At 42.2% G+C, this 27097-nt stretch overlaps 1 protein-coding gene and 1 long non-coding RNA gene across 3 annotated transcripts in view; one reads left to right on the top strand and one right to left on the bottom strand.

The window, feature by feature from the left end:
- The window catches only part of LHFPL6 (LHFPL tetraspan subfamily member 6), a 362729-nt gene that overhangs the window by 190085 nt on the left and 145547 nt on the right, over nucleotides 1–27097 (top strand). The gene's annotated exons all lie outside the window — the stretch shown is intronic.
- The window catches only part of LOC115092151, a 32983-nt gene continuing 16040 nt past the window's right edge, over nucleotides 10155–27097 (bottom strand). Inside the window, exons 3-4 of the long non-coding RNA XR_003856920.1 lie at nucleotides 11590–11823; nucleotides 10155–10497 (exon numbers count right to left, since the gene is read on the bottom strand). This is a non-coding gene — a long non-coding RNA (uncharacterized LOC115092151). The remainder of the gene's footprint in view (nucleotides 10498–11589; nucleotides 11824–27097) is intronic.

Here is a 27097-nt window from a genome sequence, read left to right as displayed (position 1 = left end):
GGTCTGGGCTTTGGCGTTCCCGGGTTTTAATGAACATTGCAGTTGTGTGTGCTAGTATTCTGTTGATACTCATAGTGTAATGCTTTGTAGTGTATTTGAGCAATGTGGATACCAGTTAACAAACTGTATTGACCCACATGCTCACTGAAGGTGGCCTTGGTAATTTAGCTGAGGCTATAAATATTTATACTTTAAATATTTAATTTAATTTAATTTAATTATTATAATATAATATATATATTATATATATATATATATATATATAATTATATATATATATATTTATATATATATATATAATATATATAAATATATAAATATATAAATATAATTAAATATATTATATATATATTATATAAAAATATATAATTAAATATAAATATATATAAATATATAAATAGGGAGGAGGAATAGCCTAGTGGTTAGAGCAGTGGACTATGAACCAGGAGACCAGGGTTCAAGTCCTGCTGTCGCTCCTTGTGACCTTGGGCAAGTCACTTTACCCTCCATTGCCTCAGGTACACACTTAGATTGTAAGCCCTCTGGGGATAGAAAAATACCTACAGTACCTGAATGTAAACTGGTGTGATATCTCAATTGAGATCAAATGTCAGTATATAAAAATAATAAATATAATATAATTTAATTTAAATATTTAAACCAAAAAAGTCCATTCTCCACAACACCATTGAAAAACATGCTCTATCAACTGCCGGTCCGCATCACTGGAACTCTCTTCCGCCAGATCTCCGCCAGGAACATTGCCATATCACTTTCAGAAAAAATTAAAAACTTGGCTGTTCGCCCAAGCATACCCCTGAAGAAACCGCAGGATCACCCCCACAGTTACATACCCCGCGGTTGCGTCCTCCTTCAGCAACTCAAAAAAGGAACTATTTCTCGGCTAACTGCACTTTAATATAACTTGCCTTATATTACACACCACGTAATTTTGTATATAATGCTTACCATGTAAACACTCACGTTTCTGCTTATTTGCTTTGTTCTCCAGTTAGAAATTGTTTAACCTATCCTTTTCTCTAACAACCAAGTTCCACATTCCCTGTTATAATGTAATTTCTTGCTTCCATTGTTAACTGGTTTTTTCCCCCTAGTTCATTGTAAACCGGTACGATAAGACCTGGTCTTGAGCATCGGTATATTAAAAGAATTTAAATAAATAAATAAAATAAATAAATACTTTAGTTATGAATGCTTTAGTCTTCCAGTTTGCTCTCAAATAAACAAATATGCATTGGATTTGATCACTTCATGAAGAACCGGTTATCTGAATGGAAGAAGCAAGCACTGGAGAGCTTTGCCAGAAAACAAAGGCAGAAAGTAATATTTCAGAATGTGATATAGCAAAAAAGGCCAGCAAAAGAAAGCATCTACCATAGGCTTTGGGAAAGAATATTCTAGACAATTTGAGATAATCTTCCACTTTCTGCTGTTAAAAAGAAAGCCAAAATACTGTGTGCTGCAGTTGGTGTATCCACTGACAAAATGCTAAGTATTGTTACAAGGCAATTTGGCTAAAACTGTATGTTTTATATGTCTCGATTCCAAAGTTTTTTTGCATCCCTAGTGAGTAATGAGCCTGTTAGGCAATCGGGTTTTGACCTTTCCTTTATCATTATGGCAACGAAATCTGTGCTTACTGTTAAATTCGTTAATCAATTGTGTGCCTGATTTATGTTATTTGGCAGTAGTTGTCCTTGATAATTACTGTCTCGTTGTTCTGTCTTGACTGATAATACTCACATCTGTTACAGGAGGGTATGCCCAGACCTAATTTATACAGAATATTCCAATAAAAGAATCCCTTCAGTCGGAAAGCAGATATATCATTCACAGCTTATTAGCTTCAATATAATGTATGGTAAGGTTCCTCTGCGCCCATGGAGCAGATAAGTGTAAAACCCACTGCAGAGCGAGCACAGGTCAAAGAGAGTTTACAGGAGTTTCATTTAATTAATTATTGTCCCATCGTTTTCTTGATGCAAAGTACGTTCAGTTGATAATCTCATATTGGTGGCTGGAGGGTGGGTAGTAGAAGCAGCGTATTCCAAGGGTCTGGCACAATTAAAAAACAGCCCCTAAAGATGGCAGGCCTCCCGATAATCTGTTCCCGTCTGGAGTGGGGAAAAGTCAGCGTCTGTAGCGTCAGCGGCCTTCATCCTTGAGCGCATTGCACAGAGGGTCCACGGCGGACTCAGAGCCTGCAGCCGGAAACATCGGTGAGCAGGAATCGTGCCATGTAATGCACTCCTTCCTGGCACGATGCTGCAGTATAGATTTTGGGGTTTTTTTTCAGCCTCACATCCCAGAAGGTGCTATTTGGATTTTCATATTTCAAAGACAGATGTCATTTATAAGATAGGTTAAAATACAATATTTAAAGTTCGCACCTGATCTAGGGTCAAGTCTAAGAGGCTGATCCAGTTCTGGTTTTGCCTCTGCAGACTTGTGCTTCCAATTTCTATAAGAAAAAAAAAGCATAATTGCATGGCCACAGAGGCAAAGAGGCAAAACCGGGTCTGACTGGATCTGCCTCTCAGGCTGACCTGGATCAGGTGGCAAGCGTAATTATATTTTTGTCATGTTAGGAAACGCAGCCCGAAACAGTGGCTCCAAACCCACCAGGTGGGTCATAGAGAACTTGTGAGCGGGCCACAAGGTTGCATTCCATTAGCTACAACTCAGAGCAATCATAAATGGGGAAAAAACAATGAGCTAAATAGCAGTACATCAATAATTATAAGCATGTGATAAATTTATGACATGACATGACATTTAAAGACACCACATTTTGGTTTCATAGTGATGCTGTATTATGGTGGGTTCTTACAGATTGCAGCACAGAGGGATTCCCAGATTTTTCTACGCAAAACTTAACAAAATCTAATTAGAAAAGGTGAAGAGAGTTGACTGGTGTGTACCAAGTCTGCACCCTGGGTACACTTATCCAAGAACTTTTTTAAAAACTGAAGTGTACCAAGCCTGTTTGGTTCATGCCTTAACAAAAATTGGTCTGCAAGAAAAATGAGAATCCCCCTCCTGGATATTCGAAAGAGTTGCCCAGTATTGAACGGAATCATTTTCTTCCAAATGCCGTTGCCTGCGTTTTCTGAGGAGGTTTGACTGCTTTATTGAACAACTGTCACAGTTTAAATAATTTATTAACCATTTTCTAAATATGAACAAATTGCTTTTATTTGGGCTTCTTTGTTGTTTCTTGGTTTGCTGAATTGGATCAATGTAAAATATCTATTGTAAGAGCACTTGTTTATGTATGAACGCAAAGTAGAAGCATTCAGTTTGAATTTTGGGGGGCAGTTTTCAAGTAGCCCATCTAATTGCATATACATGGGCAGTTTTAACAGAGGTAAACTACTCTTTGAAAAATTAACATAAGTACTCAGATTAAGAGCCCCCATGTACTTTGCACCCGCTATTTTATGCGGGCGGCCAAAGAGAGTAAAAATAGCACACATACATTTGAAAATGTCTTGCACACCCTCTGTTTTCCTCCCTGGGCCTAATCACACCCCTGGGAATGTCTTTTCATGGTTCGGCTAAACATGCGCGCAGTATGGAGGCCGGGCTGAGGAGGGCAGTTCTTGGACAGGGCAGTCTAGGCACGTTAATCTGTTTTAATGCAGCTAGATGGCTTTGAAAAGGGCCTTCCCCTATCCTTTGCTTACTGCGTGCAGTTAGTTTTAGAGAGAGGTCTTGAGTGTAGTGTAGTTACAGCAGATGACAACAGGAAAAAGAGTAACCGGCTCATCCAGTCTGCCAGGTTATTTCTGTTTACACTGCAAAGATATTTTGTAGTGGCGAGCCATAGAGTGGGGCACTCGTAAAATCGCGCCTTACCCAGGACAGTTTTTGTCATCACCTTTGTACTCTCTCATCTTAGGCAGATGACAACACAAGATCTCGCACTCCTCCTTTCAATACCAGTGTGGCCGTTGAAGGAACATCCAATCTCCCAAGTCCCCTATGTAGCCTGCCAGATACACCTGGCTTTGTGACCGCCTGCGTTTCTGCCAGGACTCCTAGTTATTACTGTGCTTGCTTCCTGCCAGACCGACTCAGCTGCTAATTAGTTCTGTCAGACAGATGCAGTGTATGGTTATCTGTGTTTTCCCCTAGGAAATCAAACATCTAACATTACCTAATTTGCCCTTCATTCTGGCAGCCCCAACACACTTTACAAAATCATCTGAGTATGGCACTTAAAATATCTGCTACTAGGTCATGACATTATGTTTAGTTTTAAAGCTATAAGTAGAACTGGCTTTGCCTGTTTAAGAGACTAACTTGAGAGAGATGTTTCACAAAGGGCACTGAGATCAGATAAGGAGGGTATGCTCTGTATTCATCTTCAAGAGAGATTAAATTGGAGGGTACAAAAAGAACATGTTCATATGCCAGTCAGTCCCTATTTATGGAATTCACTTATAAAGCAAACTTGTGTTAACATCAATTTAGTAATATTCAAGAAGCAGGTGAATAGCTGGCTTTCTAAGTTAGTCTTTGCAGTGGGGATTGATTCATAGAAACATAGAAACATAGAAATGACGGCAGAAGAAGACCAAACGGCCCATCCAGTCTGCCCAGCAAGCTTCACACATTTTTTCTCTCATACTTATCTGTTTCTCTTATCTTATCTGTTTCTCTTAGCTCTTGGTTCTATTTCCCTTCCATCCCCACCATTGAAATATCTAGCTGTGGGTTGTTAAATATAGCAAGATTTATTTGTCTTAGCCATTGAATTTTTCTTTATTTTGTTTTCCATTTTTTTTTTTAATTGCAATTTTACAATTCTTGTAACAGGAAATTCCAGGCCAACAAGCATCAATTATCAAACAATCATTAAGGACAAAGAAAAAGGAGAAAAGAAAAAAGACAAATTCCATTTTCTTGACTTGCTTATTAAAGGAAATTAAGTGGGAGCCAAGAAGAAATGAAGCAAGAACTACTTACTAAGAAGAAATAAAAAAAAAGAAAAGACAGTATCAGCTAACTTAATACAACAACTGGCTGTCAGTGTTAGACACCGGTGATTTAGGAGAGTCAAAAAAAATACTTCAGCTGAGAAAGCTCAAAGTGTACATATCTAGCGTTTTGCCACTTAAGAATGCATTTACATGGATATCTAAAAATAAATTGTGCACCAAGGGTTAAAACCTGTTGGCACATCTCCAGAAACTTTTTTCTATGATCTTGAGTATATCTTGTAATCTTTTGTCTATAACAGAAAGCAGATCTATTATGAAAAATAATCTCATGACAATATCTCTATCATGAGGAAAAATGGCTTCTTCTCTATTTTATTCTTGAATCATCTCCATTAACTTCTTGTTCTGGTATTTGTTTTGTAGGTTTTATTTTATCACTCTTTGTTTTATGAATGTTTTATTATGTATTTGTTTCATAAATGTAAGTTATACAGCAAATATTTTACATTGATATTGTTTTTTTTATCTATCGCTGCCATCTTGAGCCTGCTGGATAAGGTGGGTTATAAATATGAGAAAATATAAATACTCAATATATATTTATTCAGATTTTGCAATAAAGGATTCTCTCTGCCTAAACCATGCCCTGTTAAACTTCATTACTGTTTTAGCCTCCACCGCCCAGTCTAAGAGAGTATTCCACGCATCTGCTACCCTTTCTGTGAAAAATATTTCTTGACGTTGCTCCTGAGTCTGTCCCTCTTGTTCTAAGACTTCCTTTCCATTGAAATGTCTTTATGCAATCTCCCCTGTATCTCTTTTCCTCTAGAGTATACCTATTTAGATCTTTAAATCTGTTCTCATGCACTTTGGATGCAGACCCCACACTATTTTGGTAGCCCATTTCAGACCTTCTGCATGCGCTCTGTGTCCTTACAGAGGTATGGCCTCCAAAACTGGGAACAATACTCCAGGCCAAGTCTCGCCAATGTACTGGTATGATGGCATAATCACTTATTTTTTCTGCTAGTGAGGCCTTTTCTTATGTACCCTAGCATCCTTCTAACTCTGTCCCACTGCCTTGTCACTCTGTTTTTACTTCCTTCATATAAGGTCTATTTTCTACTTTTGTGAAAATCAGTATCTCAATCCCTATTTTGTACTGCTCCCTTGGATTTCTGTGCTCCCCATAAATTCCTGCATTTTCTAGTATTCAAACTGAGCTGCCAAGCAGCCATTCCCTCTTCAAGCTTTCTTAGATTGCTTTTCATACTGTCCACTCCTTCGGGCATTTCCCTTCTATTACAGATATTGGTGTCATCCACAAAAAGACAAATTTTTCCTTCATACCCCTCTGCAGTATTGCATACAAGATATTGAACAAAATCCCTTGAGGCACTCCACTCATTACCTTTCTTTCTTCAGGGTAAAGGCCATTTACTATCACACTGTCAGGCCAATACAGAAAAACGCAGGGGAGCGGGCGAGCATCCGCTTTCTTGGCACGCGCACAAGCCAGTGTCCTGTGCGCACGATCCAGTAAATAAAAATATGCTAATTAGAGTCCACGGTAAAAGGAGGTGCTAGGGACACTAGCGCATTCCTAGTGCCTCCTTTTTGACAGGAGCGGTGGCTGTCAGCGGGTTTGACAGCTGACGCTCAATTTTGCCAGCGTCGGTTCTCAAGCCTGGGTTCATAAACCAGACGCCGGCAAAATTGAGCATCCGGTTTTCAACCCATGAGCCGCAGGCCGATTTTAAGTTTTATTTTTTTTGATTATTTTTAACCTTTGGGACCTCCGACTTAATATCGCCATGATATTAAGTTGGAGGTTGTGCAGAAAAGCAGTTGTTACTAGGGATGTGAATCGTTTTAGGACGATTAAAATTATCGTCCGATAATTTTAATATCGTCTTAAACCGTTATGGAACACAATACAATACAGATTCTAACGATTTATCGTTATAAATCGTTAGAATCGTGAGCCGGCACACTAAAACCCCCTAAAACCCACCCCCGACCCTTTAAATTAAATCCCCCACCCTCCCGAACCCCCCCCCAATAACTTAAATAACCTGCGGGTCCAGCGGCGGTCCGGAACGGCAGCGGTCCGGAACGGGCTCCTGCTCCTGAATCTTGTCGTCTTCAGCCGGCGCCATTTTCCAAAATGGCGCCGAAAAATGGCGGCGGCCATAGACGAAAAAGATTGGACGGCAGGAGGTCCTTCCGGACCCCCGCTGGACTTTTGGCAAGTCTCGTGGGGGTCAGGAGGCCCCCCACAAGCTGGCCAAAAGTTCCTGGAGGTCCAGCGGGGGTCAGGGAGCGATTTCCCGCCGCGAATCGTTTTCGTACGGAAAATGGCGCCGGCAGGAGATCGACTGCAGGAGGTCGTTCAGTGAGGGTTCCGGCGCCTCGCTGAACGACCTCCTGCAGTCGATCTCCTGCCGGCGCCATTTTCCATAGCTTGTGGGGGGCCTCCTGACCCCCACGAGACTTGCCAAAAGTCCAGCGGGGTCCGGAAGGACCTCCTGCCGTCCAATCTTTTTCGTCTATGGCCGCCGCCATTTTTCGGCGCCATTTTGGAAATGGCGCGGCTGAAGACGACAAGATTCAGGAGCAGGAGCCCGTTCCGGACCGCTGCCGTTCCGGACCGCCGCTGGACCCGCAGGTTATTTAAGTTATTTGGGGGGGTTCGGAGAGTGGGGGATTTAATTTAAAGGGTCGGGGGTGGGTTTTAGGGGGTTTTAATGTGCCGGTTTTTCGATTTTTCGATTTTTTAACGATTTTTAACGATTTTTCACGATATTTTACCCCCCCAAACGGCAACAATACGATTCCCTCCCCCTCCCAGCCGAAATCGATCGTTAAGACGATCGAGGACACGATTCACATCCCTAGTTGTTACTGCTTTTCTGTACACTTTCCTGGTGCCGAGAGAAATTAACGCCTACCTTTGGGTAGGCGCTAATTTCTGAAAGTAAAATGTGCAGCTTGGCTGCACATTTTACTTTCTGAAATCGTGCGAGAATAACTAATAGGGGCCATTAACATGCATTTGCATGTTGCGGGCGCTATTAGTTTCGCGGGGGTTGGACGTGCATTTTCGATGCACTATTACCCCTTACTGAATAAGGGGTAAAGCTAGCGCATCGAAAACGCGCATCCAACCACAGGTTAACAGTGCGCTCCAGCCTGTGTGTCAGCTATCCTTCAATGAGTTTCTAATCCAGTCTACCACCTTAGATCCCACCCCTTGACATTTAATTTATTTGTGAGCCTCCTATGCTGGACAATATCAAATGAGATTATAAATCACTCCCTTTCTAGTTCTCTGGTCACCCAGTCAAAGAAATAAATCAGATTTATCCAAGATGATTTTCTTCTGGTAAAACCATGCTGCCTTGGATTCTGCCATCCACTGGATTCAAGATGCTTCACTATCCTTTCCTTCAGAAGAGGCTCCATTAATTTTTCCACCAATGAGGTCAGAATAACCTCGTCCCTATTACCGCTCTTTTATAAAGAGGTACCATGTCCACTCTTCTCCAGTCCCCCAGAACCATTCCCATGTATAAAGATCTATTGAACAGGTCCTAAAGTGGACTTGCCACTACCTATCTAGCATTAGAAACACTTTATCCGTTCACAAGTATTAGGTCTAGTATTGCTCCGTTTGCCTCATGAATTATATTACCATTTGTCTGAGGAGAGCTTCTTGAGGGAAATCAAAGATCTCTTTATTTCTAAACCATTCCACAGATGGGATCCAAAAATCCACATCCAGCAGGTTAAAATCTCCCACTAGCACCTCCCCCTTCATTTTCACCTTTTGAATGCTTTCTACTTCTGTCCAGTTCTTCCTCTCGAGTGAGAGGTCTGTAGACCACATCAATGTAGATGAAAGTTTATTGTAACGCCTTAACCGCGACAGTTTTGTTCTTTGGAAACCGACCTGATTTGATACTTGTATTAAGAAGGTCGGTATATAAAAATCCTAAATAAATAAATAAATAAATGAAAGTGCCATCTCCCCTTTTCTAATACCACCTTCAACACCTTTTTTCCCTATAACCATGGATTTCAGGTGTTTTTATATTGTATTTTTACATAAATTACTGATTCTCCCCCTTACTGCCATCCTTATCCTTCCTGAACAGATTATACCTCGGTATGGCCATAGCCACAGTGGGACTCATTGAACCATGTCTCCTTGATAGCAACAATATCTAGGTCTACCGCCTCTCATAGGGCTTGTACATCTGGAATTTTATTGCCTAGACTGTAAGCGTTTGTGCTCATAGGCTTCCCGCTATTTCTCTTCACTTTATCTACATTCCATATAACATCATACCTACTTCCTTTATCTGCCCTGTGGCGCAAGGGTAGCCCAGTGAGTAATTCACTTTTGTGTTTTACTCCACAGCCATCATTTATTTGTTTGGGGGAGTGAAAACCTAAATCAATTGGCTTCCATCTGCCATATTCCCTATTTTTAATTCATTTATCATTTATTTATTACTCACCTTTCTAGGTCCTAAGGCATGGCCAAGACAGGGTATAATTAGATGCCTGTTTGTTTTGATTTTTTTAGCCCGCCTTTCCAAGAATTCAGGTACAATAAGACCCTTCCCAAAAGAGCTTACATTATAAGTGGGTAACTGAGATAGTGAATGATGTGAATCTCTCACCTGTGACTGGTTCACAAAGTGGTAAGTGCACTGCTTCAGTGCCAGTTTAGAATTTGAAGTAATAACAGTACATCAGTTATTCACATCCAAATCAGTGACATGCTTAGCGTTTTGTAATCCTTTTAATTTGGATCCTTGATCCCCACTCGCAATGCATCACCAGTATGGTCGATAAAACTGGAAGTTAGGTCTGATCGGAGTGTGAGCCCTTGCACATGAGTTGGGGCAAATCAAATGAATTTCCAAGCTAAGATACGGAACACTGGAGGAACATCACTGTCAGTTATCAGAGGGCTTAATTATGCATGACTAATTAGAAAGAATATTAAGTAACTGCAAAGAACTTATTATCTAATGTCAAATAAATGAAGTAGGAGTATAGGTCACATGCAACTGTCATGTCTCATTTCAGTTTCCTTACCTTGTTATATACTGGTAGAAATTTAAAATAGTTCAAAAGGTAGCTCTGAAATATTTAGACCCTGACAGACTAACAATGAAGCTTTTAATCTTATTTTTTTACTGATTTAGAAATCTTGCGAGGCAAAGTCTTACATCAAAGCCTTATATCATACGCCTCTTTCTTCTTTTGCTGATTCTACAGTTTGCCAGATATAAAGGGAATTCTGGCTGCCTCCAGAGGTTAAATAGTATTCAAGTATGCAAATGTAAAATGTGTTACATGTCCTTGCGGGTAAGTCCATCCAGGTTATGGACAGGTTCACTTAAGTGAGCTACGTTTGCTCTCTGGTAAAGTAATCAACTCCTCTTCATTTGTTCACAGAGTGCCACCAACCTCATGGCTGCAGGGCATTTTATTCTCTGCTTTTATTGAAAAGTGCCTGAAAGTCAAAGCAATTAAAAAAAAATGTTATAGTATCAAAGTCATTAGTGCCCATGTTGCAAAAATAGAAACTAAGGAGTAGAATTTCAAAGAGCTGCTGAGCTGCAACGTTAATTGGTTGCATTTTAACCCCTTAACTGTGTTTTGGATATTCAGCTAAGCCCCTAAACTTGCAATTTCATTTAAGACAGCCAAGCGAGTTGATCCAGTTAGCGCTGAATATCACGTTAAGTGGCTAAATTTGAGACCCCCTGTCCTGGGCACGCCCAGAGCCAGCTACTTTTTTTTATCTGGCTACATCTGTGCGCACAGCAATTCTGGGCAGACAGATTTTAGCCTGAGGGGTGTGGGGGAGAGGGAATTTCCCCAACAAGTATGCACATTTATCTAATATAAATTCATTCCGGGACGCATCCAAACATGATGAGTTTTTGTGGCAGTGGGTGACTTGTGACCTGCCCCTTAATAGTACTAGAATGTGGGACTTCACTTGAGTGAATAATTAAAAAAAAAGAAAGCGTGGTTCTGACTTCTACAGAAGGAATACATTCTTGTATCTCAAGTTCAAAAAAGCTAGTGATGATCATTCACTCTACACCCACAATGAAACTCAAAAAAAAATACATGCAGATTTTTAGCAAATTACTTCCCCTTATACCACCTCGAGTTCAGTGCAAAACAAATTCACATCTTCGCCCAAGTAAAACACCCACACCATTTCCTCTTATTATTCTTTCATCTTAATAATTACATGCATATTTTTATCCCATGCATTTACGAAGTGAATTCATAGTATACAAGATTTCCAGTCACAGCCTGTGATGGCCCTTGATGTCAGCAGAATACTGTTACAGCAAGGATTGCTTTGAGAATGGGGAGCGGGCAGGAGAAGTCCAGTCTGGCTGTAGCTGCATTAACTGACTTTTTATGGCCACCAGGGTCAGGCCTGTTTCTAGGATTCCCTTATTTCTGCTATCAAAGATAAAGGACTAAAACGATGTTGACACAGACCAGAGATTCTGGATGAGGAACCGCCATCCTATTAAATAAACCAAGAGTTATATTTACATCAGAGTAACCCACTTCTCACTTTTGTCAGCAGTCTGTTATTTTCTGCCTTAGGCACGCGCTGAGAAAAGCAGTTGATTGTGCCAGTCTTCTTCTTCCTCGGCACTGCTCTTCTCTCCTCATTCTCTGCAAAGTTTGACAGCCTGTGCAGATCACATAACCAGTGATAGTAGGACTTTGGAAGCCACAAAGTGAACTGAAAGCTTTTCTTGGATATTTTTCATATGAGCCAATCAGAATAAAGAATGTGGAGATCCTAGAAGAGAGAGTCTGGTTTGTCACATAGAAAAAACTAAAAATGTAGAAGTCAATTTTTAAAAAGTTTAGGGCCAAATTTTTGAAGTTAGACATCTTAATTGGCCCCTTTGAAAACTGATGAGGATTAACCTCTTAAATTTAGGTTCCTGTTTTCAATAGATACCTAGGTACCTAAAGTGGGTGGCTAAAGAGGCAGAGTTAGAGCAGGGATAAAAATTAGCACTTAGCATTGATTTTCAACACAAGGCACCTAACTTACTGGGAGATGCATCAACCTGAGGTAGTGCTCCAACACTTGTTAAACAGAATATATTGTGCAATATACGTGATAAATTGCTTGGCCCTGCCCAGATTCTTTCCCCTATTACAATGACTTGCTCTGCATGCAATTTGCATGCATAAATAATGTAAATGCATACAAAGCAGGTGTTTAATAGGCAGTTTGATGTAAATATTTTATTGTGGCCAACTGAAAAAGTGGTCAGGTCCTGAGGCTCCTGTGTTATATTTAAAGAGCCCATGCAGTTAAATAAATAAATAAATACTGGTAAAAACAAAGAAGTTAAGCGGGAATCAGGGCTGACACCTACTCAACCCGGGTCAACCACTGGAGATGACCCTGACACCACAATGTCAAAAAAATAAAAGATTTCACAGTGCGCATGGTGACAGCCCCCCCCCCCCCCCTCACCCCTGTGTTCACATTAATCCATTCCTGCCACTCAACAAAGAAAAAAATCATTAGGGATAAGTGCCCCTCCCCTTCCCTCCCAAAGGTATAAAATTAAATCATTGGGGTTCAGTGGGGCCCCCTCCCCATACCCCAAGAATCCCCGACCCCCTCTTGCACCCCAACTCTTCAAACTGTGACGAAGCTCCCATGATGGAGCCCAGGGCCCAGTTGGCATCATTTTTCAAAATGGCACCGACCTGACCTTGCCCCTATCACATGATAGGAGCAAAGTCTGGGGACTGGACTTTGCTTCTATTTCCTTGCCCCCAGGCCCCATCTCGGGAGCTTCATCACAGTTTGAAAGTTTGTGTGGTGGGTGGGTGGGGCCCACTGAACTCCAATATGGAAAATCTCAGTACAGAAGGCACCAAGATTCTTATTTATCCACAAAAGTCCTCATTCCTTAATTGACTGATATCGGTTTCAAAGTTCGCTAGTCACTGCTGTAAAAGTGTTAGAAAAGACCCCTACAAAGGTGTTTGTTTCACCCTATCACGGGCTTCTTCAGGGGATACATCACAGAAAAACTATCGCAGCAGTTTCAGCAAGAGCCTTCTTGGCTGAATTGCACTTTATAGAGACCAATGTCCATAATTACATTAGTGCAACGCTCTCCATTTGTAAATGCATTCCTTAGTACTTTAGTTATTGTGCCATGCAATACCACTAAGAAAAAAAGTGTAGGATGTCATTTAAAGGAACTGCATGAGTGGGAGTTTTTGTCTTTTGCGTATTATGTTTATATTTTTGTCACATTTATAAAAGATTGTTTTATGAATTTACTATTTAGGGAGTAATTTAATTGTAATGAAGACTTTCTGTATTTTGGTGAAAGGTTCAACATCATTGAGAATTTTTTCCAAAGTAGCTTGGGAATATTTATGTAGAGTAGGAGTGATCTAGTTCTAATTTTAGAGTGTGTGTGTGTGTATTCACATACATTCCTTGTTGAGAACTGTACTGTGTAGTGCAAGCTATGTCCCGAGAGCTGGATGCGGCCTTTGGCTGAATTTCACCTGGCCCCTGGCAGCAATGCAAAAGAAGCTTATGTTATGGCTAGCGTCAGTCTCGAGCAAACACTCGAGGCTTGGCATACCAGGGCTCTCTAGGTGGAAGAGAAGTGAGGTGTGCCCTTGCAGTGGTGAAACCGTTCCAAGTCTCAGCCACTCCGCCGACCTACACGCCCTGGGAGACCACAACATTATGGTGGTCTCTGAATGGTCCTCCCACCGTTCCCAGCCCTTTTGGACCTGCTGCAGGGAGCAGCAGAGGCAGCAGGCCAGATGGAGGTCAGGAAAGCACAGGACTGAAGGTCTTGGAACTTAGAGCAAGGCACAATTGGAGTTCAGGATGAAGACAGGAACAAGAGAGATGAGCTGGACCCTCAGGCCCCCTACATAGCCCACCGTAAACGAGCAGACCCAATGGGCTGGTCACGGCCCACACTGTCTCCTACGTGCCCTACACAGCCAGGAGGCTGGTCGCGGACCACGAGAAGAGCGGGAGAAGCTCGGAAAGTCACTTAGCACAGGGTAGTGGAAACCCCTCGGATCCTCCAGAGTCGGAACGAGGCAAGGCAATGAGGAATCTGTGGACTCAGGACACAGGAGGAGACTCTCGGAGGCACGGGTCCCACATTCTGGCGTCTTGACCAGACACAACAGGAACACTGGAACCCACAGGAAGTCCAAGGGAGACATAGCCTAGGTAGTCTAGCCCCTTGCCGAAGCAAGGATTGAGTGAAGAGGAAGTCCTTTATAGGACAGGAAACAAGCAACTCCCTGGGAGGAGTTCAGATGGGCCACACCTGGCTGGCCCTATAACTGGAGAGAAGAGCTGCAGGCTGACCCCTAGGGAGAAGGGCGGGGCCAAACCAGGAAGTCCAGGCGAAGACTGAAGCAGGCCTCAGGCAGGCCCTGAGGACGTTGAAGGCCTCCCAGGCCATGGAGCAAAACCTGGGCAACCAGATCAGGCGAGGCCTCGGCCTCGGAGTGGCCTCCAGAGAAAGGTGAGAGGCCTCCCGTAGCTCCAGCTACGGGAGAAATCGTAACAACTTAATCTGACTCGTAATAGCAGCAAGAGAGGAGCTTGACTTGACCTGCAGTGGTAGCAGCAGAAGTGCATTTGCCACTACCTCCAGCTCAGATTCTTGAAATTGGAATTGCAAGCAGCAGCGCGGCATGGATGGGGCATGCTGGTGCAAGACCACCACTGGTTGGCTGCATTATGCATTGCGGGTGCTAGTACTGCTTGTGTAGGTGGAGCCTCTTGGGCTGAAGACAGGGAGAGAGGCTTCAGCACAGCCATAAGGAGTTTTCAGCTGCTGTGGAGGGCAAACTGGGGAGGAAGGCACTGGCAATACTGAGCCATGGGTTCTGCGGGGCTACCAAGGAAAGTTAGGTAAGGATGGTGGTTCCTGTAGTGTCCAATCACGCTGCCATCTCTTTGGCGCTTTAGGGAAGAGGGAATGGACATCATCCTCTACGGATGCAGGCTTTGGTGAGGCAGACATCCTCATTATTAGAGCCTAGATACCAGGTCTAAGTGTCTCTCCCTGGATTAGGATCTCCAGAGGGGATTGTTCATACCATGAATCTGGGTTTTTGCAAGAAAGAGGAGTCAGAAGAGGGGAACAGAGAAAAGGGGATGAGGAAAGGAATAAGAAATGGGAAGGAAGTAGATTAGGGAAAAATAACCCATGCTATAGTTACACAATGTTAGGTTCCATATTAAGTGCTACCACCCAAGAAAGAGATCTAGGTGTCATAGTGGATAATACATTGAAATCGTCGGTTCAGTGTGCTGCAGCAGTCAAAGCAAACAGAATGTTGGGAATTATTAGAAAGGGAATGGTGAATAAAACGGAAAATGTCATAATGCCTCTGTATCGCTCCATGGTGAGACCGCACCTTGAATACTGTATACAATTCTGGTCGCCACATCTCAAAAAACTTATAATTGCAATGGAGAAGGTACAGAGAAGGGTGACCAAAATGATAAGGGGAATGGAACAGCTCCCCTATGAGGAAAGACTAAAGAGGTTAGGACTTTTCAGCTTGGAGAAGAGACGGCTGAGGGGGATATGATAGAAGTGTTTAAAATCATGTCTAGAACAGGTAGATGTGAATCAGTTATTTACTCTTTCAGATAATAGAAAGACTAGGGGGCACTCCATGAAGTTAGCATGTGGCACATTTAAAACTAATTGGAGAAAGTTCTTTTTCACTCAACGCACAATTAAACTCTGGAATTTGTTGCCGGAGTATGTGGTTAGTGCAGTTAGTATAGCTGTGTTTAAAAAAGGATTGGATAAGTTCTTGGAGGAGAAGTCCATTACCTGCTATTAATTAAGTTGACTTAGAAAATAGCCACTGCTATTACTAGCAACAGTAACATGGAATAGACTTAGTTTTTGGGTACTTGCCAGCTTCTTATGGCCTGCATTGGCCACTGTTGGAAACAGGATGCTGGGCTTGATGGACCCTTGGTCTGACCCAGTATGACATGTTCTTATGTTCTTAGGGAACAAGAGTGAATAGGGGGTATGAGAAAGAGAGTGCACCAAACAAATACTATCCTGCCATCCATCCATCCTCCATTCTAACACCTCCTACTTCCCTAGGTAGAAAGACATTGGGGGAGGGAGGAGAAGCAAGCGACAAGGTTGCTGGGGTTTGTGGCAGGTTCGCCAGCTATGGAGATATCTAGAAATATTGTTACTGACACTGTATCTGCCACACCTCTACATTCCACCCCTTCCCTTCCCCAAAATTTCAAATCACTGAACGAACCAGACATGGTCCCCTCCCTCAAAACCTTCTCAGCAAACAACTGTGAGGAGCTATCTACCTCCCTTCCTGCTTTTGCCTCAGCTAACTCTGAAGATCTACCCTCCCCAACCCTGGCCCTTTCAATGATCTGAAATGTCCTATGTGGCCCATCTTTTGAAAAGTTTGGGGACCCATGGTGTAGTGGAAAAATGAATGTACTTATAAGTACCTACTTATATATAAAAAAAAAAAAAAAAAGAGCGACAAGTCAGTAACCTAGACTAGTTGCTACTAGTTTAATAACTTATTATACCTCAACTTGTCATTGAGAAGATTTCAGCATGGCTGTTTTTTTGTTCTGCTCTACTGGGAGGACCAATAGATGATATGCCTTTTTTTTTTTTTTTTTTTTTAACAGAATAGCTGCTTACAATTCTGTTTTCTAATCAGAATGGTAGATTCGATGTGATGATCTGGCAGTAATTGTGGAACCGATATATATATTTAAGTGCTTAATTTTGCTAAACATTGTTTGGAGTGTTTTTATGAGTATGAATGTTGTACTTTTTGTATTTAGGAGTGTGGTGTATATGGTATGAATGCAGGCTGTATGATTTTATAAAATTATATGGTTCTTCTAAGAAGTATTACATTTTTTAGATATTAGTAAATCGATTTCAATTATGTGTTTAAACAATGTTTTTCTTATTAAAAAGGTTTGATATAGGGTGCATTTTTCTTGGATACTATAAATATATATATATATATATATATATAGTACATCTTTTGGTCCTATCAGAACGAATACTGCATTTCAGTACAGCAGGACAAAAATAACTATGCTCAGCTTTTGCTCAGACTGATACAATTTACAGATTTTGTTGTACTGAGATATCGACGTGAAGAGATGGTCTTAAAAACTATATATTTTTTTTTGTTATTTATATTTGAAAGTATGTAAAGTAGATCCGAGATGGCTTTCAAATATGCATCTCCATCTGTTTCAGTGGGCCTTCCCTTTCCAGCCTGTCCCCCTGTCTTGACTATGTTGATTCCTGACTCTGTCTTAATTTCTCAGAGTGCAGATTTCTCCTCTTTTTTTTTTTTGTATTTTTCAGAAACAGCTCTTCGTTCTTATATTTGCCACATCTGTTTGTAATCATGAAATTTGATTTTTCGCCCACATCATACTTATTTTCAAAACTACTTTCTATCATGCATCGTATCCTTGACTCTTCATCTGCTGAAATGCTTATCTTCGCACTAGTGTGCAGGGCTTCACAAATCTGCCTAGGGCAGTCCTGCAGACAGTTGGGTCTTTTCAGGTTATCTAGAATGGATATAGATGAGATAAATTAGCATATACTGGATTTCCAATGTATGCAAATTTATCTCAAGCATATTTTCATTGTGAATGACTGTCCTCTAGTCGAGAGATATGACCATGGTTCCCTCCAAAATGTTGTACAAGTTTGTTCTTGACTCAGTCAGAAGGGCGTCGTTCCAAACCAGGGACTGACGCTCCCTCCCGGAGTCAGTCTCTGCAGCATCCCCAGTTCCTGCCAGCCCAAGAAGCAGAAGCCAGGTTTGATAATGAAACCTGGGTCTCTTGCTCAGTAGTGCACAGCGCTGCCACTGGGCTCATTAGTTCAGCCCTAGTCTCATTTATTAAAAGAAATTTAACCCTGTGCTTTAGAAATAATTCTGCTAGAGGTGAAAGATGTCCCTTTGATTTGGAGTTAGTAAACTATAATTGATTCCAATAAATTAAATGTTCAAGATTGCACTTTAGGATAAGTACACAACCAGTAATGAGTGATGAGGGACATCACCACATCAAGAATGCCCAGTTTTGTGTCACTTTTTTTTAAAGGTTCTCATGCTCTTTTCAATCCTGCCGCTGTCAGATGATCAGATAGGAATGTAAGGGATATAAAAATTCATTTAATTAGTTAAAAATGATTTCACTAAATGACAGTTGGACCAATAGAGCATGAAAGTGAGACTTTTAAGACAAGAGCCGTTTAAGAACTAAAGGGCTGTATGTGGGCGTAACAGTGAAGTGTCCTCGCCAGAATCTGCTTGGGTGTCTGGTAATCATCCATTTTACTGAGATGTAATGCTGTGAGTCATCTCAACAAATTAGTACATTCTGAATTCATGGCCCATGCAATCAGTGGGACATCCTGAGCCTGATTTCTCTAGTTAATTAAGATGGGTTTTATCAGTCATTTTGCAGTATAGTGTTCATAGCACATTATCATTTCTTCACAATATTCTAAAGACAGGATGAAAGTGTTAATGAAATGTACATGTTTGTTAGGATAAATTTATTCCCGAACTCTGGTTATGCATATGTCGTTTGATAATTTGCCGTGCCGAGTTATGTGTCATATTAGTCCTTGGGAAAATTGGAGTCTTTTGTAGGTTATGATAGCTTTTACTGACACAATGAAAGAGTAATCTAAAATTGCTGTAGTATATGAGCTTTTGAGCCCACACAAATCCATTCTTCAGATGTTACTCGCCTAAATAAATGACCTGTATGACCTCAAAAGCTCCTCTTTGGCCTATTCTTACATGGGCCTGGGGTCAGACCTTATTCTACTCAGGACCATTATGATTACTATTTTATATGTGATAAATGTACCCTAACAAATGTGTATGTTTGTTTCATGAACACTCTCTTCTTATCTTTAGAATATTGTGAAGAAGTGGAAAGGTTCTATGTACAGCAGAGCAAAATGATAAAGAATCCAGATAATTTTTAATGAGTCGTTAGCAACAGGATATGCTGTAGTGAAGATCCACAGGTGTAGCTGGGTGAGCTCAGCATCTAAGAAGTTCATATATATTTACAAGACTGCACACTGAGCTTTATTCTTCCACACACCAAGGGAAAATGATGTCGGCACCGGAGATTGCTTTATGTCTTTATTTTATTTTAAAACATTTTTTACCCACACCCTCCAAAGTTTGGGGCTGGTTACATTGAAATGCACATAATTAAAACATAAATACCAGCATCTAAAACAATAATACAAATGATATAACTAGCCAGCAAGATCCATCAATGCTGCATATCAAATTTTGGCCTGGATTTTCTAAAATCGCACAGTTTTCTGAATCCCACGGTAATGGGGGACGGGGACGGGGGGGGGGGGGGGCGGGCCTGCGAAAACTGGCAGCGATCGCACCACCGCGGTGTTATTGCTGCCGGCATTCGCACCGCAAAGTTACCGCCGCGTCCACCCCGACGCCGCCCTGATGCCTCCTCTTCCGGTCCCGACTCCGCCCCGACTCCACCCCTTTTTGCGTGCGATATCGATAGAAAATGACCCCCTTTATTAGATAACTCAAAGGCTTCTTTAAAGAGGTGGTTTTTTAATGCTGTCTTTTAAGGATTTTGTATCCTGTATGTTTCCAGTGTTAAGAGGGAGGGCATTCCAGATTTTTGGGCCAATGATTGAAAATATCCTGTCTTGCATCTCTGCCAGGTGTGCTTTTCTGGAGAGGGAATATCCAGCAAATTTTGATTTGCAGAACAGAGGGATCGAGATGGGTTGTAGATTCTGAGGGTTGCACTGATCCATGATGTATTTTTGTTTATTAATAAATTATGTATGATGACTTTTATTTTATATACTATTTGCAGTTGGACCGGAAGCCAATGAAGTGAGTGCAGGACTGGGGTTACGTGATCTCTAGAATGCATGCCTGTTAATGTTTGTGCTGCTGCATTCTGTATTAATTGTAGGAGACATATTGTGGATGCAGGAAAGCCAACGTATAGAGAATTACAATAATCAATGCCACTTATTACCAGCATTTGAAGCACTGTACGAAAGTCACTAGTTTTAGTAGAGGCTTTAGGGGTCTTAATAGCATAATTTTGCAAAAGATCCGGCCCTAGGGGTAGCAAGTAATCTGCATAGTGGGGCCACGTATAGATTGTTACGGTCCCGGGCCGTGCCCCGGGTCCTCCACTTGCCTCAAGGCCGGCCCGGGACACCGGGACACCGACAAGGCCTGTCCTGGCCTCAGCAATGGTGCTCCCTCTGCGAAGGAGACACCGATTCCTCGCATCTGGCCCCGCCCCCTAGGCGCGCGCACAGGGGCTCAGAACTTAAAGGGGCCAGCGCGGGAAACGACAAGGACTGCCTCCCGATGACGTCAGATGCTGCAGGCCTACTTAAACCCTGCAGCTTGGCTCCTTCCCTGCCTTGCATCGAGGTTCGCTCTTCAGAGTTGCTAGTTGCTGTTCCAGGACTCCCATCTATCTTCTGCTTCAGAATTCTGACTTCTGGCTTCTGACCCTTCTTCGTCCATTGACTCCGACTTCAGCTTCCGCCCCTGGTTTTGGCTTCGGACTTCTGGCTTCTGACCCTGCTTCGTCCATTGACTCCGACTTTAGCTTCCACCCCTGGTTTTGGCTTCGGACTTCTGGCTTCTGACTCTGCTTCGTCCATTGACTCCGACTTCAGCTTCTGCCCCTGGTTTTGGCTTCGGACTTTTGACTTCTGGCTTCTGACCCTGCTTCGTCCATTGACTTCAGCTTGAGCTCTTTTGTCGTCTACAGGTATCCGGTTCTTCGCTTGCCTAGAGGATTCTCCTAAATCCCAGCGGCTTGGGCTCTCATGGGCTCCTCCTGGGGGGGGCCGCGGGCTTCCAAGTGTGAAGTCTCTTCTGGCCTCCTGGGCGCAGCCGCTTCCGTCAACTACATCTTCGGCTGCTTCCCTGATCCTTGGTTGCATAGGGTCACACCTAAGTTCAAGAGGCCTGGGTCCCTACGGACTTCTCCTGGGGGGACCTCGGGCTTCCAGTGGTGAAGCCTTCTTCAGAACACCTCTTCAGCGCCGCTGCCCGGCTGCGACGCCCAATGTGGGCCCCCACAGTACAACACCTTCAGTCTCAGCCGGCCCAAGGGTCCACTGCCCTAACATAGATTGAACAGTGCCACAAAAAGTATAGAACCTTGGGGAACCCCAATGGATGGTATGCCAGGAAGATGTCTGTCTATAAAGAGATCAAGTGTGATCTGTTATGAAGGTATGATCTGAACCCGTTTAGTACTACACCTCCTATTCTAGCCTTGGTCAGACAGATTAAAGTTTCATGATTAACCGTATCAAAGGCTGCAGATATACCGAATAGAATTAACATATATTTTTTACTGGAGTCAAAACAATGATGGATAGTGTCGAGACTGGATAGGAGGAGGGATTCAGTACCATGATGATTACAAAATCTGAACTGAGGTTGGACTAGGATGTAATGATTTAAAAAAAAAAAAAAATACAGTACTTAGTAAATTGAGAAAGTACTGCATTTTCTAAGACTTTTGCCAGGAATAGGAGGGAAGAAATGGGGCTATTATTATTGAGGTCTTTGGAATTGAAAGAAGTCTGTAAAAAAAAAAGAAAAAAAAAAAAGGGTATACTGAGGTATGCTTTAGTAGTGATGGTATATCCCCAGAATTTTGTTTGGGACTTCAAGGATGTCTTCCCTGATGCATTTCAATATGGCATTTGGACAAGGATTAAGGATGCAAGGGGCCAAGTTCATCTTTTCTACAAATTGAAGTAATTAATTTGTGCTGCTGGTAGAAATTGTTCCCATTTTGTCTCATTCATTCCAGACATGTCAAAATTAAGAATAGCATATGTTTGTGGGAAAAGTTGAACTTTCTATGGTGATTGGCCTTGTTTTGAGCTGGTACCATACAAGGTATATAGCAGCCAAACCTAGAATAAAATCTTCCAGCCATTTCTCTACTGAGATGGAGGGTGCACAGAAATGCTGTTGCATCACCACATCACTCCTATTTGTCTCTAATGAATTGAACTGCCCCATCTCTCCCACCCCTCCAATTTAGCATTCTTCAGCATATATTTTTCCTAGGCCTATAAGGAACAAAATTGAATTTAAATGTTTCTGAGCAAATAGTTTCGTCCTTACCTCCAGCCCCGAGGCTGTCATGACCCTCCTGAAACCGAAGAAGAGCCTTAAATAGACATGCGACAAAACTGCCGCATTCTGCTTGCCCCTAATGCTGATGCTGACACTGGTGAGGATGCCAGAGTGGAAGCATGGCAGGCCGCCAGGCTCAGTCTGCCTCTGCTGTTGCCTCCCCGGGCCCCCCTAAAGTGTTTGCGCCTGACCTTGCCCATCTTAAAGGGCCCATGGTGGGAAAAGGCCAGCAGTGCCCGGTGATGACATTGTTAGCATGGGCCTATAAAAGACCACTTCAGCAGCTTTGGCAATAGGTCAACTCCCATTGGTAGAGCTAGATGTCTCAACGTGTTCCTGGTCTTCGTTCCTGTGTTTCTGATCATTATCTTGGCAGTTCCTGGTCTTCTTCCTTAGTTCTTTGTCTTCATTCTTTGTCTTTGTCCTTTGGTCAGTCTACAGTTCTTTTAGTGTCTTCTCCTGACAGTCTGCACTATTCCTAGCCTTTCCATCCCATCTCCCCTTGGATGGATCTCGGGTTTTGACCTTGGCTTGCTCAACGACTTGAACTCTGCCTGCCTGTGACCACTGCCAGACTCTCAACCATGCCTGAATGCCGCCTGCCTTGACCACTGCTCTTCTCCGATCATGCCTGATCCTAACTTGTCCCAGACCCTGGCCTGTGACTCACCCATGTCCACAGGCTTCCACCCTGTCAACAGAGGTCTGCGGCTAAGTCCTGCTGGCCCCAGCACCTGAGGGCTCAAACTAAGGGGAACAAGGGCTGGTATAGGTGAACCTCCAGTTGGGCCTCTGCCACAGCTAGCTCTGCCTGCCGATGGTGGGGACCTGCAGGTTGCACCAACTCCACCTTGGTCCAAGGGTCCACGCCCGCAACATTCTAAGCATAAGATACTCATAATGGAAACCATCAGTACAAGAAAGGGAGGCAGGTTAATGGTTTGCTGTTTTGCAGGTGCTTTGAAATTGGGCCTTGTTAGGCAGCATGGTATATTTGGCTGCCACTATGGCCTGTAGACACTTTTTCAGTGGAAGCAGTCACTGGGACAGAAAATTAGAAATAAAGGAGCACAGTTTATGCCACTTTGCATACTGTCCTCTTTCACATATTTATTAAATGCAAGCCCTTAAAAATGCATTGCGTAGGAGTGGTATTCCAAAATTTTAGTATTATTTGGAGAAAAGAAGAGTCTTAGGCTTAAAAATGAAAGGGAAGTATTTGAATACTACTCCCTCCTTATGAATCCTACTCCCTCTTATTCTTCTCTACAATTTATCTGCACATTTACATATGAAGGTAAAAAGGACCTATTGTATATTGTGTAAAAAAAAGGGCTTGGTATTATTTATTTATTTAACAGCTTTTCTATTCCGACATTAAAATACACATCATATCGGTTTATATTTTAACAAAAAGGTGGAAAGGACAAAGAACAGGGGAGGGGGAAGCGGACAACCAGTAAATAAGTAGTAGGAGGCTCGGAAACAGCGAGCCTAGCATACTGGAACTAATAAGGATTGAAAGAAAGAAAATGGAACAAAATTTACAAATATACAAAATTTACATGATTACATGTTTCAGGAGATTACATTGGATTTATATTTAGGAACAGTGAGACAAAAACCAAGAAAACAAAAAGGAAGGAGGGGAGGGGAGGGGGGAGGAGTCGTCAAAATTTATTCCGGGAAAGTCTGATGAAATAGCCATGTCTTTAGCATTTTTCTGAATTTGAAAGGGCATGGCTCCAGGCGGAGGTTGAGAGGTAGAGTGTTCCAGTGAGTGGGGCCAGCAATTGAAAGGGCACGATCCATTGTGGCTGTAAGTCGGGCTTTCTTAAGTGTGGGGACTTGTAAAGTGCATTTGCAGTTCATTCTGGTGGGGCGGGAGGATTGTGTGAGTGGTAGGGGTTCACTGAGCCATGAGGAATTATGTTTGTGGATGGCTTTGTGTATGATAGTAAGGGTTTTAAACAGGATGCGGGATGAGATGGGGAACCAGTGTAGGTCTTTGAGGATAGGGGTTATGTGGTCTGATTTGCGAGCATTGCTGATTATCCTTGCCATTGCATTTTGTAAAATCTGGAGAGGTCTGATGGTGGAGAAAGGGAGGCCAAGGTACAGGGAGTTGCAGTAATCCAGCTTAGATGCTAAAGTAGCTTGGATGTCAGTTTTGAGATCGTGTGTGTGGAGTAGGGGCTTGAGCTTTTTTATAACCATGAGCTTATAAAAACCTCCTTTTATGACGGAGGTAATATGGTTTTTAAGGCTCAGATGTGGGTCAACTAAAACGCCTAGGTTTCGAACAGGGGGTTGCGAGGTGAATGCAATAGTCGTGGGGTCGTTGGATGGTGAAAGCTTAAAGGTCTGTTGGTTATGGATGAGAAGGAGCTCAGTTTTAGCAGAGTTGAGGGCAAGTTGAAGAGAGGTCAGTAGTGTGTTAATAGAAGAGAGGCAGTTCTCCCAGAAATTTAGGGTAGCAGTTAGTGATTCTCGGATAGGGATGATGATTTGGACATCATCTGTGTAGATGTAGAATTTGAGACCGAGATCAGATAGATGATGACAGAGGGGGAGGAGGTATATGTTAAATAGAGGAGAGGAGAGGGAAGAGCCTTGGGGTACTCCTTGCGATGGGGTGAAATGTGAGGATTCTGAGGTACCTAGTTTAACAGAGAAGTGTCTGTTAGCTAGGTAGGATCTGAACCACAGGAGGGCAGTGCCAGAGATGCCAATCTCGGCTAGGTGTGATATGAGGATATTGTGGCTTATCGTATCAAAAGCCGCAGAGATGTCAAGGAAAGCGATGAAGTTTTGGCCTTGGTCAAGGCCAATGAGGAGGAAGTCCGTGAGGGATAGTAGGAGGGATTCAGTGCTTAAGCTTTTGCGAAAGCCAAATTGTGACGGGTGAAGTATGTCATTGTCACCAAGGTATTCCATGAGTTGGGTGTTTACTACCTTCTCCATGATTTTAGAAATGAGGGGGAGATTGGAGATGGGACGGTAGTTGGCTGGGTCATTGGGGTTAAGAGAGGGCTTCTTGAGAAGGGTTTGACAACAGCATGTTTAAGGGGCTCAGGAACTGAGCCAGTGGATAGTGAGCAGTTAATAATATCTGCTAGAGGTTCAGAAATAACATTGGGATGGAGATTAGGGTTTTCATAGGTATAGTTTCAGAAGGGTGGGATGCAGGCTTAGATTTTATGAGAATTGCCTCAATTTCCTTAGAGGAGGTGAGGCCAATGGTGTTGAGTGAATTTTTCAGGAGGAGGGGTTGTGGTTGGGCTGGAGAGAGCAGGGCGTGGGGGTGGTTGCAGGGGGGAAAGTGAGGAATAAGTTAACTATTTTGTTATGGCAGAAGCGAGCGAGTTCTTCACATTTTGTGCTGGCTTCTTCATCAGCGATGGTAGTGGTGGAGGGATTAGTAAGGGTTGTGACATAGGAGAAGAGGGCTTTGGGGTTGAAAGCGTATTGATGAATCTTAGAGGCATAGTAGTCACGTTTAGTTTTTTGAGTGGCAAGGTGGTATGTGGGTAGGTAGGATTTGTAGGCGTTGGAACACTGTGGGTATTAATATCCATTCTGATAATTCCAGTTACAGTATATACAGGGTTTTTCCATAATGACTGTCTTTATTATGTAACATAGTAATGATGGCAGAAAAAGACCAAATGGTCCATGCAGTCTGCCCAGCAGGTTTCTTATGTTAGAGGATGCCAGATGATGTGGTTAGTGCAGTTAGTGTAGCTAGGTTTAAAAAAGGTTTGAATAAGTTCTTGGAGGAGAAGTCCATTAATGGCTATTAATCAAGTTAAGTTAGGGAATAGCCACTGCTATTAATTGCATCAGTAGCATGGGATCTTCTTAGTGTTTGGGTAATTGCCAGGTTCTTGTGGCCTGGTTTGGCCACTGTTGGAAACAGGATGCTGGGTTTGATGGACCCTTGGTCTGACCCAGTATGGCAATTTCTTTATCTTCTTATGCTCCATGCAGGTTACCCCCATGCCTTCTGTTACAGGTAGTAATGTTTACATTCAAAACCAAGCAACTATCAAACCCATAAAAAAAGCAAAGTTACTGTTTTTACAGGGTGAGCAGCCTTCTTGATAATTCAGACAATGCTCCTTGAAAATGCTTTGCTTTTTGACTTGGCCTTAGAAGCAATGTAAATTATGGGCAGTAGAGATGACTCAAAAGTTCCTTGAAAGATTTGGGAGTAATTATTTATTTATTTATTTATAGATTTTTCTATACCAGGGTACGTAAGTAACATCACCTCGGTTTACATTCAAACAGTAATTCAGCATTGCGCTTTACAATATAACATAGTAACTGAACGAGTACAATACAATATATAACTTTGTGTTAATAGAATATAAGCAATATATGAGAGACTGTGGAAATTAGGAAGAGTAGTTGAAGATTCAATTCATTTAGTCTATTATCAGGTTTCAGGTGTCATAAATGTCTGCTAAATCAATTTTTAAACATCAAAAGAGTTATGTAATTTACATTTATAAACATCTTTACATCTGCCTTCAGTGGTCTAGAAATATTAAACTTATGTACACTGGCAAGAAAATAAGAGATATCTCTGCATGAGTCAACAAAGGAGAACGGTATGTGTTTGACATGCATGCAGAGTTTCAATGTAAATTTATTATTTGCACATTCATAAATGGATATGTGAATGATACAGAAAATATTTCCTTGCATGCTTAAGAAACATGCACTTATTTCTTTCTTGGTACCATCAATTGATGGAACTAATAATTCAGCAAGGATTATTGTATTTTGGTTAT

The sequence above is a fragment of the Rhinatrema bivittatum genome, chromosome 5 (genome assembly GCF_901001135.1).
Source record: "Rhinatrema bivittatum chromosome 5, aRhiBiv1.1, whole genome shotgun sequence".
Lineage (NCBI taxonomy): Eukaryota > Metazoa > Chordata > Amphibia > Gymnophiona > Rhinatrematidae > Rhinatrema > Rhinatrema bivittatum.
This window is presented reverse-complemented; position numbering and strand designations above follow the sequence as displayed.